The 14,804-nt window shown below is 49.8% G+C and overlaps 1 long non-coding RNA gene across 1 annotated transcript; it reads left to right on the forward strand.

Moving 5' to 3' along the window:
- The first annotated feature begins 956 nt into the window (after positions 1-956).
- On the forward strand, positions 957-11,490 carry LOC125615588. Its single transcript, XR_007346228.1, has 4 exons — positions 957-1,088; positions 7,083-7,132; positions 10,863-11,067; positions 11,299-11,490. It is a non-coding gene; the product is annotated as an uncharacterized LOC125615588 (long non-coding RNA).
- Positions 11,491-14,804: the final 3,314 nt, after the last annotated feature.

Raw genomic sequence — 14,804 nt, forward strand, 5'->3', positions numbered from 1 at the left:
ATCTCACTCCATTGCCGAGCAGTGGGAAATGAACTTTGGTAATGAAAGCCGTGTTCACACACACACACACACACACACACACACACAGTCCACATAAATGATTGACCTGGGCAGGACTTACCATTCTCTTCCTTCTCTGTTGGAACCATGTCACATTCCTCTGTGTCCCTTTTGGTTTCCCTCTCACTGGTCACACATTGTGGTGCAAGGAGTCGTCACCAAGGGACAGGCATCAGGAAACAAGACGAGTGTTCTTTCTGTCTGGCTGTTCACCTTTTTTTTCAGCCTCTAAACAATTTGAAATAGATAGAAGTAAGGACACTTCTGATCGTGACATCTGACTTTTTGCCTGTTAGGTGGCTTCTCCGAACCACATACAATGGGAATACTGGGAATATCAATTGGGGATAACAAAAAGCGAGACCCCAAACTGCATATATGGCATTATCCCATTTGTGTTAAAATATATACATAGAAAACTCGCTGGGAGAAAGTACACCCGGGTGCTGATGGCCGTTATCTCTGGATCGTGAAATTACATGACAATTTAAATTTCATCTTTATATCACCCTGCTTGGTCTTTCCTCTTTTTTTTTTTTCACTGAATTTGCTTCCAAATGACTTTTTCCGTTTCCAAAAATCACTTTCATTCTCAGAGGACAAAGATTTGCTGACCTATAATAATATTTTTAAGTGCAGAGCTGGATTGAAGGTCGTCTAAGGGCTTCCGGGGTGGTTTTGAGCACCAGCAGTCCCTGGGATAACCAGGTAATGTGACTGATCCGATGGAGCAGGGTCCCTTCTGGTGCCTAGTTTCTGGCTGATCTGAAAATCAGGCAGGTGCTTCGTAGTTGTGCCTGTAAATGGGGACGGGGGCTGACTGTCATCATTGTTCTTTGTTTTATTTTTAATTCCATCCAGATCAATGTACCATGTGAAGGTGGCGATTTGACCAGTCATCTGGAAAGTTCCTGTATATGAAAAGTAAATATACGTCTTACAGAAAACAACAGTTCATTGAATGCTCTAACAAATCTTTCTGCTTACATAAATAAAAAGAGGAACTACGCTGCATCTGAAACTAAACGGTGAGGAAAAAATGTGATTCTGAAGAATTTTCTCTGATCTTAAATATAGAATATGAAAATCAAAGATGATGTGTTTTGTGAATAGAAAAGCACATCAAATTGTCAAGTTGGGTGGCAACATGGGCTTTATCCAAGGTTTTACTTCATAGGTCTTTTAGATGGTGGATTCTCTAACTCCCACTTTTTCTATTAACATATTTTAGAAGGGAAAGGGAAATTTTTATGTTTAATGTCTCATGGAATTGACCATTGAATAGCAGTAAGGTATATGAAATTGATCATGAATAGAGCAGAAATATCTATCTGATTTATGAAAACTAAATTTCATTTGCCTTTCCCCTAGGTGTTCTGTAAATATTTGGAAGTCTCTTTTTTGTGTACTGTGTTCACAGTCTGAGTCTAGCCCCAGGAATACAAAGAAAACGTATTTCCATTTTAAAAAATGGGAGTCTTATTCTGATAAAGATGGGAGATACTGGTACAGAATATTTGTAATCAGCATATTTTATGCCCATACTGTCCTTGCAGGATCCCTGTTCTCAATGACTTTGGAGTCTTACCGGTAAGGTTTCACATGTACAAGTATTAAATTCTATATCAGGTTGAGTTCTACAAAGCATTATATTAGATATGAACAGGTGCAAAAATACCAGACACACAAAAAGAAGAGTTTGAAATGACCAAGTTATAAAGAGTCTGGAATAACCAGGCAAGTTTTCATGAAAGAGGGGGATTCGAAGGAGTGGGACAGGCGGTAATTTGGCTTAGACCTTATTTTGACACTTTCATTAGTCATCGACTACTGCAATAAGGTTATGTAACAAATAACTCCCAGAATCTCAGTGGCTTACATCACAGACATTTATTTTTCTTATTCACAGGTCTGAGGGTTGGCTGGGGTTCAGCTGATCTTGGCTGAGCGCAGCTGATCTTGGCTGGGCGTAGCTGGGCCAGGCTCCAGGCTCCAAGTCTACTCTGGGCCTGCTTTGTATGTTTCATTCTGGAGTTGGCTCTGCTTGGGGCACAGTCTTCCCATGGTAATGGCAGAAACAAAAGAGGCCAAGTCAAATCATACAGCATGTTTGAAACCTCTGTCACATTTCATGCACATCTGTCTTCCAACCTAAGTCATTTGGCTGAACCAAACATCCAGGGGGTGAGAGAAAACCCGCGATAATTCTAGTGAAAGCTACTGCGGACTCAACACAAGAGCTGTGGAGGTCCAATTTTGCAACAGGGAGAAACGAAGGGATGGGAGACAATTATCCAGTCGACCAGAGTCACGTGTTTGAAAAAAGCAGTCGAGAAATTACAAACAGCAAACCCCTCACAAAATATGAACCAAGTGCAGGATGTGGAGCGGATGATTGTGTTGTCTTCATGAGTTAGGAAGTGCGAGGGGACTGGGGCTCATGCGTTGGCCTTCCTGGAATGGAAAATGACAGTGGACTTAAGTTAAACGGGGACTTGCCTTGGGAGCAAATGGAGCTGGGAGACTCAGCACTGGCAAGTTGTTGGGGAAGGAGGAGGACCTGTTTCTGGATCTTCAGTGGGAGAGACCGTCAGGGAGGGAGCTTGGTCCCTCTGGGGTGCCTGGACAAGATGAGTGTCTCAAATCTTTTTTGGTTCTATGTTTCTATGATGTCAGTGCTACTTCCTTCCCCAAAACCCCTGCGGTGGCCAAGCATCACTGTCCCACAAGTGACAAGACCCGTGACGGCCTCTGCAAGTTCTTCTTTTGGTTTCTCGAGCAGGTGGCTGATGGAGGCGGAGAGAGAGGCTGAGGTCTGTTTGGGGGTTGCAGTCTCCGGATGTCTGACTGATGCCAAGGTCACCCTGGAAGCCTGGTCACCAACACCTGGCAGCATCTTTGTGCCGGAGAGTGTGTGCGGGAGGAGCCACAGACCCCCAGTTCATGCAGACTGGACCCCAAACATGGGCCAGCTTCTGCTTTCAGTGTTGCCGCACAGGACTGGGGGCGGAGCTCGTTGGTAGGGTGCTTCTCTTGCAATGGGTTCAATCCCTACCTCCACCCCAAAGTTGCCATATGGATCAAAGGACCTTCAAAAGTCACCAAGGTGAAACTGAAGCATCATTGAGCATCAGTATCCTCCATGAGCAATGGAAATGCCAACTAATCTGTAGGCTCCTGGTGCAGACTCAATGAGAAAATACATGGAAAGTCTCAGCACGTAGTCTGCATGCAGTAAGTGACAACTTTAGAAACAACAACAACAAATAGACCATAAACATCCATTATCTGGAAGCAATCAGATGTTTTTTTTTTTTCTTTTTAAAATTATTCAATTTGGGGCTGGGGTTGCAGCTCAGTGGTAGAGCGCTCACCTAGCCCGTGTGAGGCCCTGGGATTGATCCTCAGCACCACATAAAAATAAATAAATAAAATAAAGGTATTAAAATAAAATAAAATTATTTGATTTGGTTTTATATAGACACTGCTAGCCTCAGGCTGTGCCGCCAAGGGCAGGTTGAGGTTCCAATAAAAATATAAATTAAAAAAATTCCTCTGCTGCTCCCGGCTAGGAAAGTCTGTTTTAAAAATTCCTCATGAAAACTGTCTATCCGTAGGCATCCTTATCTGGCTTGGGCCCCACTGCAGAGCACCGTAGGCAACATGCCAACATCCCTCTCTCCATCGCTCCCCCACCCCCGATCCCTTAGCCCACCTGGCCTGTGGCTTCCTCCAGGGAGAGTACAATCTTACTCATTGTTGAGGATCCACAGTGCTTGGCCACATGGGTTGTCAAACCCCGTGTCCCCAGGGAAGGAGCACTTGTTGAAGAAGTGAATGAGCACATCCCCACTTCGCCCGAATTCTCAGTGCGTAGCCACCACCCACCTCAGCTCAGGTGCCTCACTGATTTTCGAATCGTGGGCTAAAAGTCAATGTAAGCTCTATGATTATAACAGGTGTCGGAGGCCGTCTGCCTTGTACGACCTGTGTCCCAGCTGAGTTGAGAACAAAGGCTTAGTGTGGTGAAAACTCTGGCTGGACCATCCAGGTGTATGTGTATGTGTGTGTGTGTGTGTGTGTGTGTGCGCGCGCGTGTGCATGAAAGTGCATGCACATGCATGTGTTTGACTGAAAGTTAAGCTTCCGTAGGCCTTTCATCAGATTCCTGAGCACTTACCTATTTCCTCTCTCAAAGCATAAAACTAGACTCAGAGAAACTTCCCCATAGGTATTTTAAGACTAAATTTGGCCTCTTGTGGGTTCTCCGTGAGAACTCACCGGAATGTCACCAGACATTGGCTGTCTTCCTGTCCCCCAGTGACCAGGCCAACCTGGGCAGCTGTACCTGTTTACACTATCAGGAGGATCAGGGTTGGCCCAGCCTTGGCTGTGGCCATGGTCTGTAGGATCAGTCCTTCCGCCAGGCATCCAGTATTTGGGTTTTGGCTTCTGGAATTGCTTCCATCTGTCCTTAATCCCTGAAGCTCCCCATTAGTCCTCCTGCCAATCACTTGCTTTACCCTGATCCTGGTAGTCACCCTAGGTTTTTATCTCAGTGAAAAGAAATGGAGGCCTGATTCTCATTTCCTGTCTTTAATCCCTGCTTCTTGGCAGGAATTTGCATTTGCAGTTGTGCCTGTGAACTCAGAGGCTGAGCAGGGCCAAGTGGCCCTATCCTGTGTGAATCTGGGGGCAGCCAGGTATGAGAGGGGCCTCTTGACTAGTCCTTCCGCCCACAGGAGCAGGGCAGCAGTCCTTGACCAGGAGACAAGTGGGGTTTGACACCCTAAATGGTCCCTGGAACCATGCTCTGGTTTCAGCTGTGCCAAGGGCAAAAGGGACACGTGTGTCATAGTTCCAGCCAGTGGTTCTCAAGTCTTTCTTGCTTTCAAGAGAAGGCAGTGATCTAGATTTTTCTGTGAAATACCCCAATTGCTAAACACCGTCTGAGTTATTTAAAAACCCTGGGGTGGTTCATAAAATAATCCCAGGGGCGATTCCCAGGCCTGTGGGCTGTGCTGTTGGAGAACTGGGCTTACAGAGGCCCCTCTCAGGGGTCAGTGAGACTCCTCACGGTGCTGTTATGATGCTCCCTTGGCATGCACAAGGCCAGCCATCAGGGGGTCAGTGATCAGGGGCAGGCCTAGACCACGCACGTCCTCTGACTCCAGTGTGTGGATGTCGCCACACGGGGCGGATTTCCCAGTTGTTCAGTCTCCATGAAGCACATCCAGATGTGCTTGGCCTGCTGCACCAGAGGTCTCACTCCACTGGGCCCCAAAGAGGAGTCACGGTGCTTCCTATGAAGCTCAGCCCATGGAGCTGGGGCCTGGGTGGCCTTGCAGATGGCCTCAGAGCACCCCTGTCCCCAGCCGAAGGTGACACTCTCCAAGTCTGCTACCTATAAACAGGCAGGAGCAGGTTGACCCGCTCTCCTGAGGGGGCCGAGGAGGACAAGCTCACTGTCTTTCCCTTCCTGGCTTCTCCTTGGGGTACCCTGGGGAAAGGCCATCTGCCATGCTGGCTGTGGAATCTGCACTTGGAACCAGAGTCTGTTGGTGTCATCTCATCTACGATCTTTCATCCCTTCATTCCACATGGATGGGGACGGGGGACAAAGAAGAGCATCCGTAGACCTCATGGAATGCACGTGACAGAAAACCCAACTCGAGCAGGGTGAGCAGAGACGGGAAATGAGGGGCTCACGGGACGACAGGAAAGGAGCAGAGCTTGATCCAGGGCTTGGGAATATTTCTAGGAACTGACTGGCCAGTCTCTCAGCTCGCCTTTCTTCTTCTCCTTTGGCCTCGCTTCAAGACTGCACATGGTGCCAAGGGCAGATGACTCCAGGCCTATTGGCCTCTGTGTGCAGAGTGGCAGCCGAAGGCTGTGGCAGGTCACCCACTCAGTTGTGTCAGGTGCCCATCCCTGAGCCAGGCTCCCCGGCCAGTGAGCAGATCAGCCATGGCTGCCACGTGCCCACCCAGGTAAGACCCAGGAGGTGCACCCGAGCTGAGCCGGGGCAGGGGTACATCCCCAAGGAAGGCTGGGTACAGCTGGGCAAAGAAGGGCTCTGAGTGCTGGTGACTTCATTACCGATTTCTTTTTTATGTTTCTCTAGGTGAGCATTAAGATGCTATTAGAAGTCAGGACTCGATAGGAATATGTGTGCCGGGAATCACGGCTCCTTCCCAGGGTTCTTCCTTCCCCTTCCCCACACTCCTTGCAGGAGACCAACTACAAGACTTTTTTATTTGTTCTTCTTGTGCTTCTTTTGTAAAGAGAAGCATATGTGCTCTAGCCTTGTGTTGTAGTCAGCTTTCCCACTGCTGTGATGAAAAGACCCGAGGAGAACAATTGCAGAGGAGGAAGGCTTTATTGGGGGCTCGAAGTTTCAGAGGTCTCAGTCCCTAGACAGCTGGCTCCATTTCTGTGGGCCCTAGATAAGGCAGAACATCATGGTGGAAGAATGTGGTGGAGGAAAATAACGCAGGACACTGCCTCTGGGAAGCAGACAGCAACAGCTCTGCTCACCAGGGGAAAAAATATATGCCCCAAAGGCAAGGACCCAGCGACCTACCTCCTCAAGCCACACCCTACCTGCCTACAGTTACCACCTAGTCTAGTTAATCCAACCAAGTGGATCAATGCACTGATTAGGTTAAGGCTCTCACAATCCAATCATTTCGCCTCTAAACTTTCTTGCATTATCTCACACATGAGGTTTTGGGGGACACCTTATATGTAAACCATAACACCTTGTTGTTTCTTTTCCATCTTTACAAAAGATACCATGCCACATACACTCTGGTGCACTTGGCTCTTTCACGTAATAAGATCTCCTGGAAGCCACTCTTCGTCAATCCACAGAGCAATCCATTGTACATATGCACCATATTTTATCCAACCAATCTTTTCCAACTGATCTCCTATGCTGGGCATTTGGGTAGTTTCTAATATTTTGCAATGATAAATAATGCTGCAGCGATTAACTGTGGGTCTATGTTTTAATGTTACAGGAGGCACATATTTGGAGTAAATTCTAGAAATGAAGTCACTGGGTCAAAAGGTAGGTGCGTATGTAGTTTGTTAGATATTGTCGGGCTGGGGATATGGCTCAAGTGGTAGCTCGCTCGCCTGGCATGCGTGTCGCCCAGGTTTGATCCTCAGCACCACATACAAACAAAGATGTTGTGTCTGCTGAAAACTAAAAAAATAAATATTAAAAAATTCTCTCTCTCTCTCTCTCTCTCTCTCTCTTAAAAAAAAAAAAGATATTGTCAGAGTGCCCTCCCTGGGAATTGGGCCCTATTACATTCTCACCAGCCAGGTGCCATCTTTTCATATGTTTCAGGACATTCCCTGTCTCTTTCAATGAATTGTATATTTATTTCTTTTGTCTATTTTTCCATAGGATTTTTAGTCTTTTTCTCAATTTTTAGGTTTTTATATTAGTTATTGGTCCTTTACAATCTTTCTGTCAGTTTTTATCTGTGTCTTGTGTCTTGATTATGTTTTTTTGTTCTCCCCACTTTGGGGGGGGCAGTCAAATTGACCAATCTCTCCATCTTGATTTTTAGTCCTATAAAAAAATATTTTCCCATCCAGATTGTATATCAGTTCTTCTCTGTTTCCTGCTAGCGATTGTACAGCTTTGCATCTGGACCTCTGTTTCCTTGGGCACTGATTTGTGTAGAGTGTGAGAAGTAGATAGGACTCTATTCTACTTTTCAAATGACTCTGCAGTTGTTCCAATATCCTGTATTAAGAAGATTTTATTTGCCCTGGTGATTTTGGGGTACCCCTTAATATAACCTAGATTTCTGTAAGTAATTGGGTTTTCTATTTCTTGGCTTAATTTCCATTGACCTGTATGCATTTTTATGTGTTCATAGCACACTGTTTTGATTGCAGGGGCTTCCTAGTGTGTATTAATATCTCTAGGATCACTCCTTTTTTATATAGGAATTTAGAGACATTGCAGAGTATGTGCAGGCTGATAGGGACGAGGACATAGAGAGTCGGGGCAGGAGAGAGGACAATTGGATAGATGTAAGTGGAGAGGACTTGGAAAGAAGCCAGAGAAATCAGATTCAGGAAGTTCATTTGGTTTTCTAGTGAAACAAGACAAAGGTCATTGGCCAAGTGGGGGCAAAGAGGAGGAGATGAGAACAGTCATCTTGCAAGGGGGATTGCAGAGTGAGTTGACTAGGGGATTACCCAGCAACGCTGGGGCCCTCTTGAGGTCTGCGGTCATAAACACAGGGCAGGACCAGTCAATATAAACGAGTGTTTTTCTCCAGCCTTATATAATGGCTTGGTTTGGGAGTGGAGTGGGCAAGGAGTTGAGTTAAATAGAGCTGGCATTCAGCCTAAGAGGCGTGACAGAGGGCTTAAGTGGTGGGAGGACCATGGGTACAGGTGACAGAATGATGGGCCAGGGATCCAGGTCAGCTGATGGGGACAGGAGTGGAAAAGACGGTAGCAGCATCAGTGGATTCGAGATCCTGAAGAATCCAAAAAATACCAGGGTCTATGGAAGGGGAAGAAATAACTGAGTATCCATCCATCTAGGGTATCATCTTGGGAGTGGGTGGACAGGGTGAGGCAGAAGAGATGGTGACATGAGACTCAAACTGCAGGGTCACCAAGTGCAGGTGCAGGATGCAGGGCGGGCTGTCTTTGCGGTTGGGATGACAGGGCGGTGGAGGAGGTCAGTGAGCCAGATCCTCAGCTGTGGCTGGGAGAGTCTGGGAGGTTGGAGACCACAGCAAGGAGAGTGGTGCTGGTGGTATCTGCACGATTCTCTCACCAAGGACCTGCTGCAGAATGGCAGCAAAGGACAGTCCTGGGCTGTGTCACCCCTAGAAACCGCAGACCCCTCTTTGTTCTGTTTCCTTGGCAGCCTGCCAGGGTCGTGCCTAGCAGGGAGGTCTGAGCCTAGGGGCTTGCCTGAGAGATGTGACTGTGGGGCTTGGCTTTCTTCAGGCCCAGAGACAATCAGAGAACCCCGAGGACACCCCCAGGGAGCCAGGGAAGGTGCTTCCTGAGGGCCGGAATGATTTCCACGGGGAGGGAGCTTGATTCCTTGACAATCCCTGTTTCTCCCTCAGGGAGACTTGGAACCCTTCCTGACTATGGACCCCTGGTCAGATCAGGCTTGGCTCCGAGGCTGAAGCCACACTGGGGTCACCGAGTCAGACCACTGAAAGAAAAGTCCACCTGGTGTCATACAGAGACTCCAGGAGGTGTGAGGGCGTCCCCCAAAAAGTCAGTCAGGCAGAACCCCACAGAAACAGCAGGAGCCCCCCTCAACCAAGGGGGCCACCTGACCCCAAAGCCCCCTGCAGCTCCTTCTCCGGGAGTCCTTCAGTGCAGGAAACGGCCCTCCTCCTTCAGGCTCTCTTTCCCAACTGGACTCCGGGGAATCTCCAATTACAAGGATGCGGGAGGACCCCCCCCCCAGTCCCAGCAGGTGAGCTGGACCTGCGCCATCCCCTGAGGGATGAAGTTTATGGAAGGGCTGCCTTGGTGACCCCATGGGGCTTCAGCCTCGGAGCCAAGCCTAATCTGACCAGGGGTCCATAGTCGGGGAGGGTTCCCAGTCTCCCTGAGGGAGAAACAGGGATTGCCCAGGAAATGACGCTTTCAGTGAAGGGGAAGAATCGATGGATTCAGGAAGGGGCTCAGGTGTGAGGGGACAGTGGGGCGCATGGATTTTAAGAGCCGGGTCTTTGTTAAGAGTTAAAGATCATGGTCGATGGCCACTCAGGATGTTAGAAATGAAGGTCAAAGTCGTGTTCTGTGTAAGTACTTTGGAAGTTGGCATCCATCCTTCTGAGGTTCACCGACCGAGGCTGGTACAGACGGGAGGGGAGAACGGGGGTGAAAAGCCATCTCTGATTCCAGGCGGTCTCAGGAGACCCTCCAGGGGAGGAGAGGCAGGGTCCTATCAGCTCCTATTGTCAGGATGGAGTCCCAGGTGGACAGAGTGAGGGGGACAGGAGGAGAGGACGGGCGTGAGACATCCACACACCCTGTGGGCTCCTTGGCTGAGTTCAGTGAGAAGTGGTGCTGGGGGTGACCAGCCCATCTGCAAGAGGTGCCCAGAGTTCCCAGAAACACACAGGTGTGTGCTGTTTCACGCATGCCCACTCTCCTACGGGCACATGCTCAAGTCCACAGGCCCAGGGCTGCAGCTCTCCTCACTTGGACCTGGCAGCCACTGAGGCCCTCCGCCAGCTCACACCTGAGGCCCCAGGGGAGGAAAAGGGGGCTTTCTTTTCCGATGAGATTGGGACACCCACCAAAGCTTGTTAGAAACCCGTCGATCAGCCCAGACGCCCTTTGACAAAGAAACTCTCAAAACAAACCCAGGGGCCTCAGGGACCAAGCCTCAAAACAAACTCAGGGGTCCGGAAAGCCCCAGGGGCGTGCTCTGGCTCTGTGGGGGGGTCTCGGTCCCACTGGTCTGGTTGCCCAGAGTGCTGCGGGTCTGTGCCAGCTGAATTCCACTTGGGAAAGGAAAAAAAAAAAAAGAGCAGGTGCTGACGTCCAGAGCCTTGAGTCACAAACGGACAGCAAGCCCAGCTCTCGTGGGTTGGGAGACCCAGGTTCTGCAGACAGCAGCACAATAAGGGGCCAGTGTTTGGGGTGGTGCCTCCGCTGCACCTCCTACCCGGGCACCTCCAATTAAGCTCCCAGGGGAACAGCAGGGGCCAAATGATGGTGGAGAAGTTTGTCTTTGGCGTCCGTTTGCTCTGTCTTCTTACCCCTGAGCACGATTTTTCCTCTCTCAGGTGACAGCGTGGTTCCCATGAAGCCCCTGAGCACCTCAGGCTGCCCCAGGCCAGGAGGATCCCCTCCTCAAGTCCTGGACCAGCCTGCTGCCACCACATGCTGCACCCGATGACACAAAGGGAAGTCGCACACTAAGAGCCATCGATGGGTTTGGTGTGAATTGCTCATGGTTTGGAATCATCTGCAGCCCTCAAGAGATTTCACGTACGTATCTCAATTTTCAGCTTCTCTGAAATAAAATACTCAAAAGATTCTGCAAAGTGGGTCAGATGGGTGACTTGTCCTTCTAGGTGGGCTATTGCTGTCTAGTTCACCACATTTCTAACATCCTAAGTGGCCATCAACCATGATCCCCACTGTTCCTTCTGACTTCCCTTCTCACATAGGCCACGTTTATCATCAGCAACTGGCTCTCTCTCTGCACTTATCTTTCAGGCCCTGGAAGTACCTGTGTTTACAGTCTCTGCGTGAGACCTCCCAAGCTTCCTTCCTCGTCGTCAGCTGTATGGCTCTTTCTTCTCTTTACTATAACGAAATACCTGAGACTGGGTAAACTTAAAAAGAAAAGATGTTTATTTAGCTAATGGCTTCAGAGGCAGAAAGTCAAAGATTGGGAGTTCCCATGGGTTCAGTCTGTAGTGTGGAGCCCCTTGTCTGTGTTACCACATGGCAGATGGCGTCATGTGAAAGGAAGAAATTAATGGTGAAACAGAGAGCCAAAGAGTGATTCGAGGCCAGGCTTGTTCTTTTATAGGAACTCATCAGGGTCCCGTCACTTTGTCCAGGGGCAGTGTTCTCAGAGACTCACTAGGGCCCCAGCTCTTGATGGTGTCACCACCTTCTTAACCTCACTACACTGGGACAAAGTTTCCAACACATGAACCCTTTGGGGACAGACTCAAACCACCTGTAAGCCATGGCATCTGCTTCCACCCACAATTTGCCGACTCTCACCAGCTTCCTCAAGATGGGAACCAAAGAAGCTCTAGTTAATCAGCAAACTCACAGAGAAGTGGGAAAGATCTTTCCCAGTTAACTACACCCCAAGTAACGGTGCGCGAAGCCAATCCCAGAATCTTAGCGGCACACAGCAGAAAGGGGCCGAGTCAGGGGTCAGCCTGGGAGGAGGGTGCAGGCTGGGCTCAGACTGGGGTGGCTGACCTGGACACTTTCTCCTCCGGGTCCCGGCAGTGGTGCAGGAGAGAGAATGGAGTCACACACCTGGATCTCTGCCTCCTCCGATGACCAGCAAATCACACAACCAAACCCCAGGTCAAGCGGTCAGGGAGCATTTCCCATCCTGGTTCAGGGTCATGGCAAAGTCACCAGGCGTGTGACTCAGAACAAGTTGACTTCACCTAAAGAAAGACCCGGCCTCTGCCAGGTATGACGTTCCCAGGGCCCAGAGAGGTGGCTGCTAGACCCTGGGAACGTCATACCTGGGAGAGGCGTCTGAGTTTGCCTGGGGTCTCTGGCCACTGGACCGTCTGGCAGTATGATTTATGATTTATGATGGAGGTGGTGGCACCCGTTGTGCCTTTGGAGGGACTATAGACTACAGTCTACTACGTGGTCAGCCACGTGGGCAGAGTGTAACTGAGCTCAACCACCCGGACGCTGAGGTGTGGGCGAGCTGGTGACGTTCTGCGCAATCACGAGGACCTGCAGGAGGAGGTGATGCTCTCTGTGCTCCACAGGGAGAGGACACCGGGAAGCTCCAAGTCGTTCCCCTCCTGGATTCTGCAGTTCTTCCTTGACTGGTTTTACGCTGTCTGTGTCACTGTGGTGAAGGGTATTCCTGAGCACCACGGCTTCCTGTGGCTTCTGAGAGCTATTTCAGTGACTTGTCGAGCCTGAGGGTGGTTTGGGGAAACTGCAAACTCAAGTTGATGTTGGAAGTGACTCAGGTGGGGTTGGATTGTGACCTAACTTTGCAGTTGGCCTTAACCCTCCCAGCCTAGAAACAAAGAGCAGGGAACACGGACGCCTCTACAGCTTGGATCTTGAGTGTCCCCCAAAGGGTGATGCTATTGGGAGAGGGTGGAAACCTTAAGAGAAACTTGAAGAGGCGGGGCTTAGCAGAAGTCTTAGATGATTAGGGCGGGCCCTTGAGGGGGATAATGCGATACAAGCCTCCTCCTTTTCCTCTTTTTTCGCCAGCTCTGAAGTGAACTGTTCACTCCTCCGCATGCTTCCCAGCATGATGTGCTACCTTGACACAGGCCCAGATCAATAGGAACAACTGATCATGGACTGAAACCTCCAAATAACCTTTCCCCTTTGTAAGCTGATTATCTCAGGTGTTTTGTTACAGTAATGGGAAGCTGACTAACACAGAAGCTGTTAATGCAAATTGCCCACAAAATCCCTGCCAAGTATATCTCTTTTCTTCCATCCAGCAGACATCTGCTGAGCCCAGTGCTATTCTAGGATCCGATACCAAAAGAAGCAAAAAAGAACAGCCCTAGCTTCTGCTGGAGGAGACAAAATATAAATAAACATGTGAGATAATGTCAGGTTTGGAGAAGTCCCATGGGACCAATAAACAAGGCAAGGTGGGGGTGGGCAGAAGTCAGCTCTTTGCATAGGTAACTAAGAAAGACTCTTCTGGGAAGATAATATTTGAACAGGCTTGAAAGAAAGAAAGAGGAAGTTGGGCTGTATTTAGCCAAGAAGTTTCTAGAGAGAAAGCAAGTAAGGGCAAAATGCAGGGAGAAGCAGGTGAACAGGGACCCAGGGCAGGAGTCACCAGATGCAGGGCCTTCATGCTGCGCAGGGCTTTCTTCGCCTGGTGTTTGGCAGGCTGAGCCCGTGGGATGCCCAGAGCAGAGGGAGTCCTTTCTAACATGCCTCCGTCAGGCTGAGAACACCTCTCCACGTCTCCCGTGGAGCTTGTTGGGTCGTCTGGCTTCTCCCTTGTGTCTGACCATGCTCTGATTCTTTCCTCCATCACAGAGGAGCGTCATCTCTGCCGGCTACTGGTTTGTCAGAGGGGAAAAAAGCCCCAAAGAAATAACAGTGCAGGAAAGAGAAAGTCCCAAGAAATAACAATAACCATGTTTGGTTCATTGAGTGGACAAAGAAGTCCCTGGCTGGAAAGTACGGGTGACTAAGAAGTAGCTCTAAGGGAAAAACCTAAGAGGGAGATTTTACTAAAGAACATGATTTACATGTCCACACTCCACGTCTCCCTGCCAGCGGGGGGGGGGGGGGGGCGGTTCTCGAGAGCTCAGCGGTCAAGGCTGGAGATGCAGGAGTCCAGGAGGCTGTCGGTGGAGGTCCTTGGGTGTGAGAGAAGGGTGGTGGGAGAGGGGCCGGGGCCCTGCAGCAGCACGTAACTGAGATCGCCACGCAGGTCTGACTGGGGGTCCCAGAGTGAGAAGGTGGGGACCTCAGAGCTGGTCTTGACCAGGGTCCCAAGTGGAGGCTGCGGAGGCAGATTTGTGGGCAAGACTAGGGTGTTCTTGGCATTCCATGGTCCTTCTAAAAAGGAGGCCCAGAGGGCTCACTTGGGGGAAGAGGGAACCCCCTCTTGAGGACTTCCTCATTCTCCGGCCCTCCTAGTAGGGGTGGCAGACTCGCTGTCCCAGTCGATCACAAGCGTACTTTGCATATTCATGTTGTGCTCGGCTGTCCACAAATGTCTGCTGAGGTCCCTGGCCCTGGCCTTCCTGCAGGACATTCCTTAAAGGGCACACCGCACTCTCGGTTCCTTTTTCTCCTTGGTCCTCCTTCCCCGATCATGGCTTCGCTTCCTCCTAGGACTGTCCCCCACCCCTGCACCCCACCCGGCTTCAGAGCTTCAGAGAGAAGCTGTGCAGAAGTGGGGACACAGGCCCACTCCGAGAAGCCGCTCTCCGCCGCGGACACCTCCCGAGAACCCTCTGTGCCCTCCGACCTGGGCCTGCAGCTGAGGGTACAGTGAACTAAGCCTCCGCAGC

This window comes from Marmota marmota, unplaced genomic scaffold (genome assembly GCF_001458135.2).
Source record: "Marmota marmota marmota unplaced genomic scaffold, marMar, whole genome shotgun sequence".
Taxonomy (NCBI): Eukaryota; Metazoa; Chordata; class Mammalia; order Rodentia; family Sciuridae; genus Marmota; species Marmota marmota.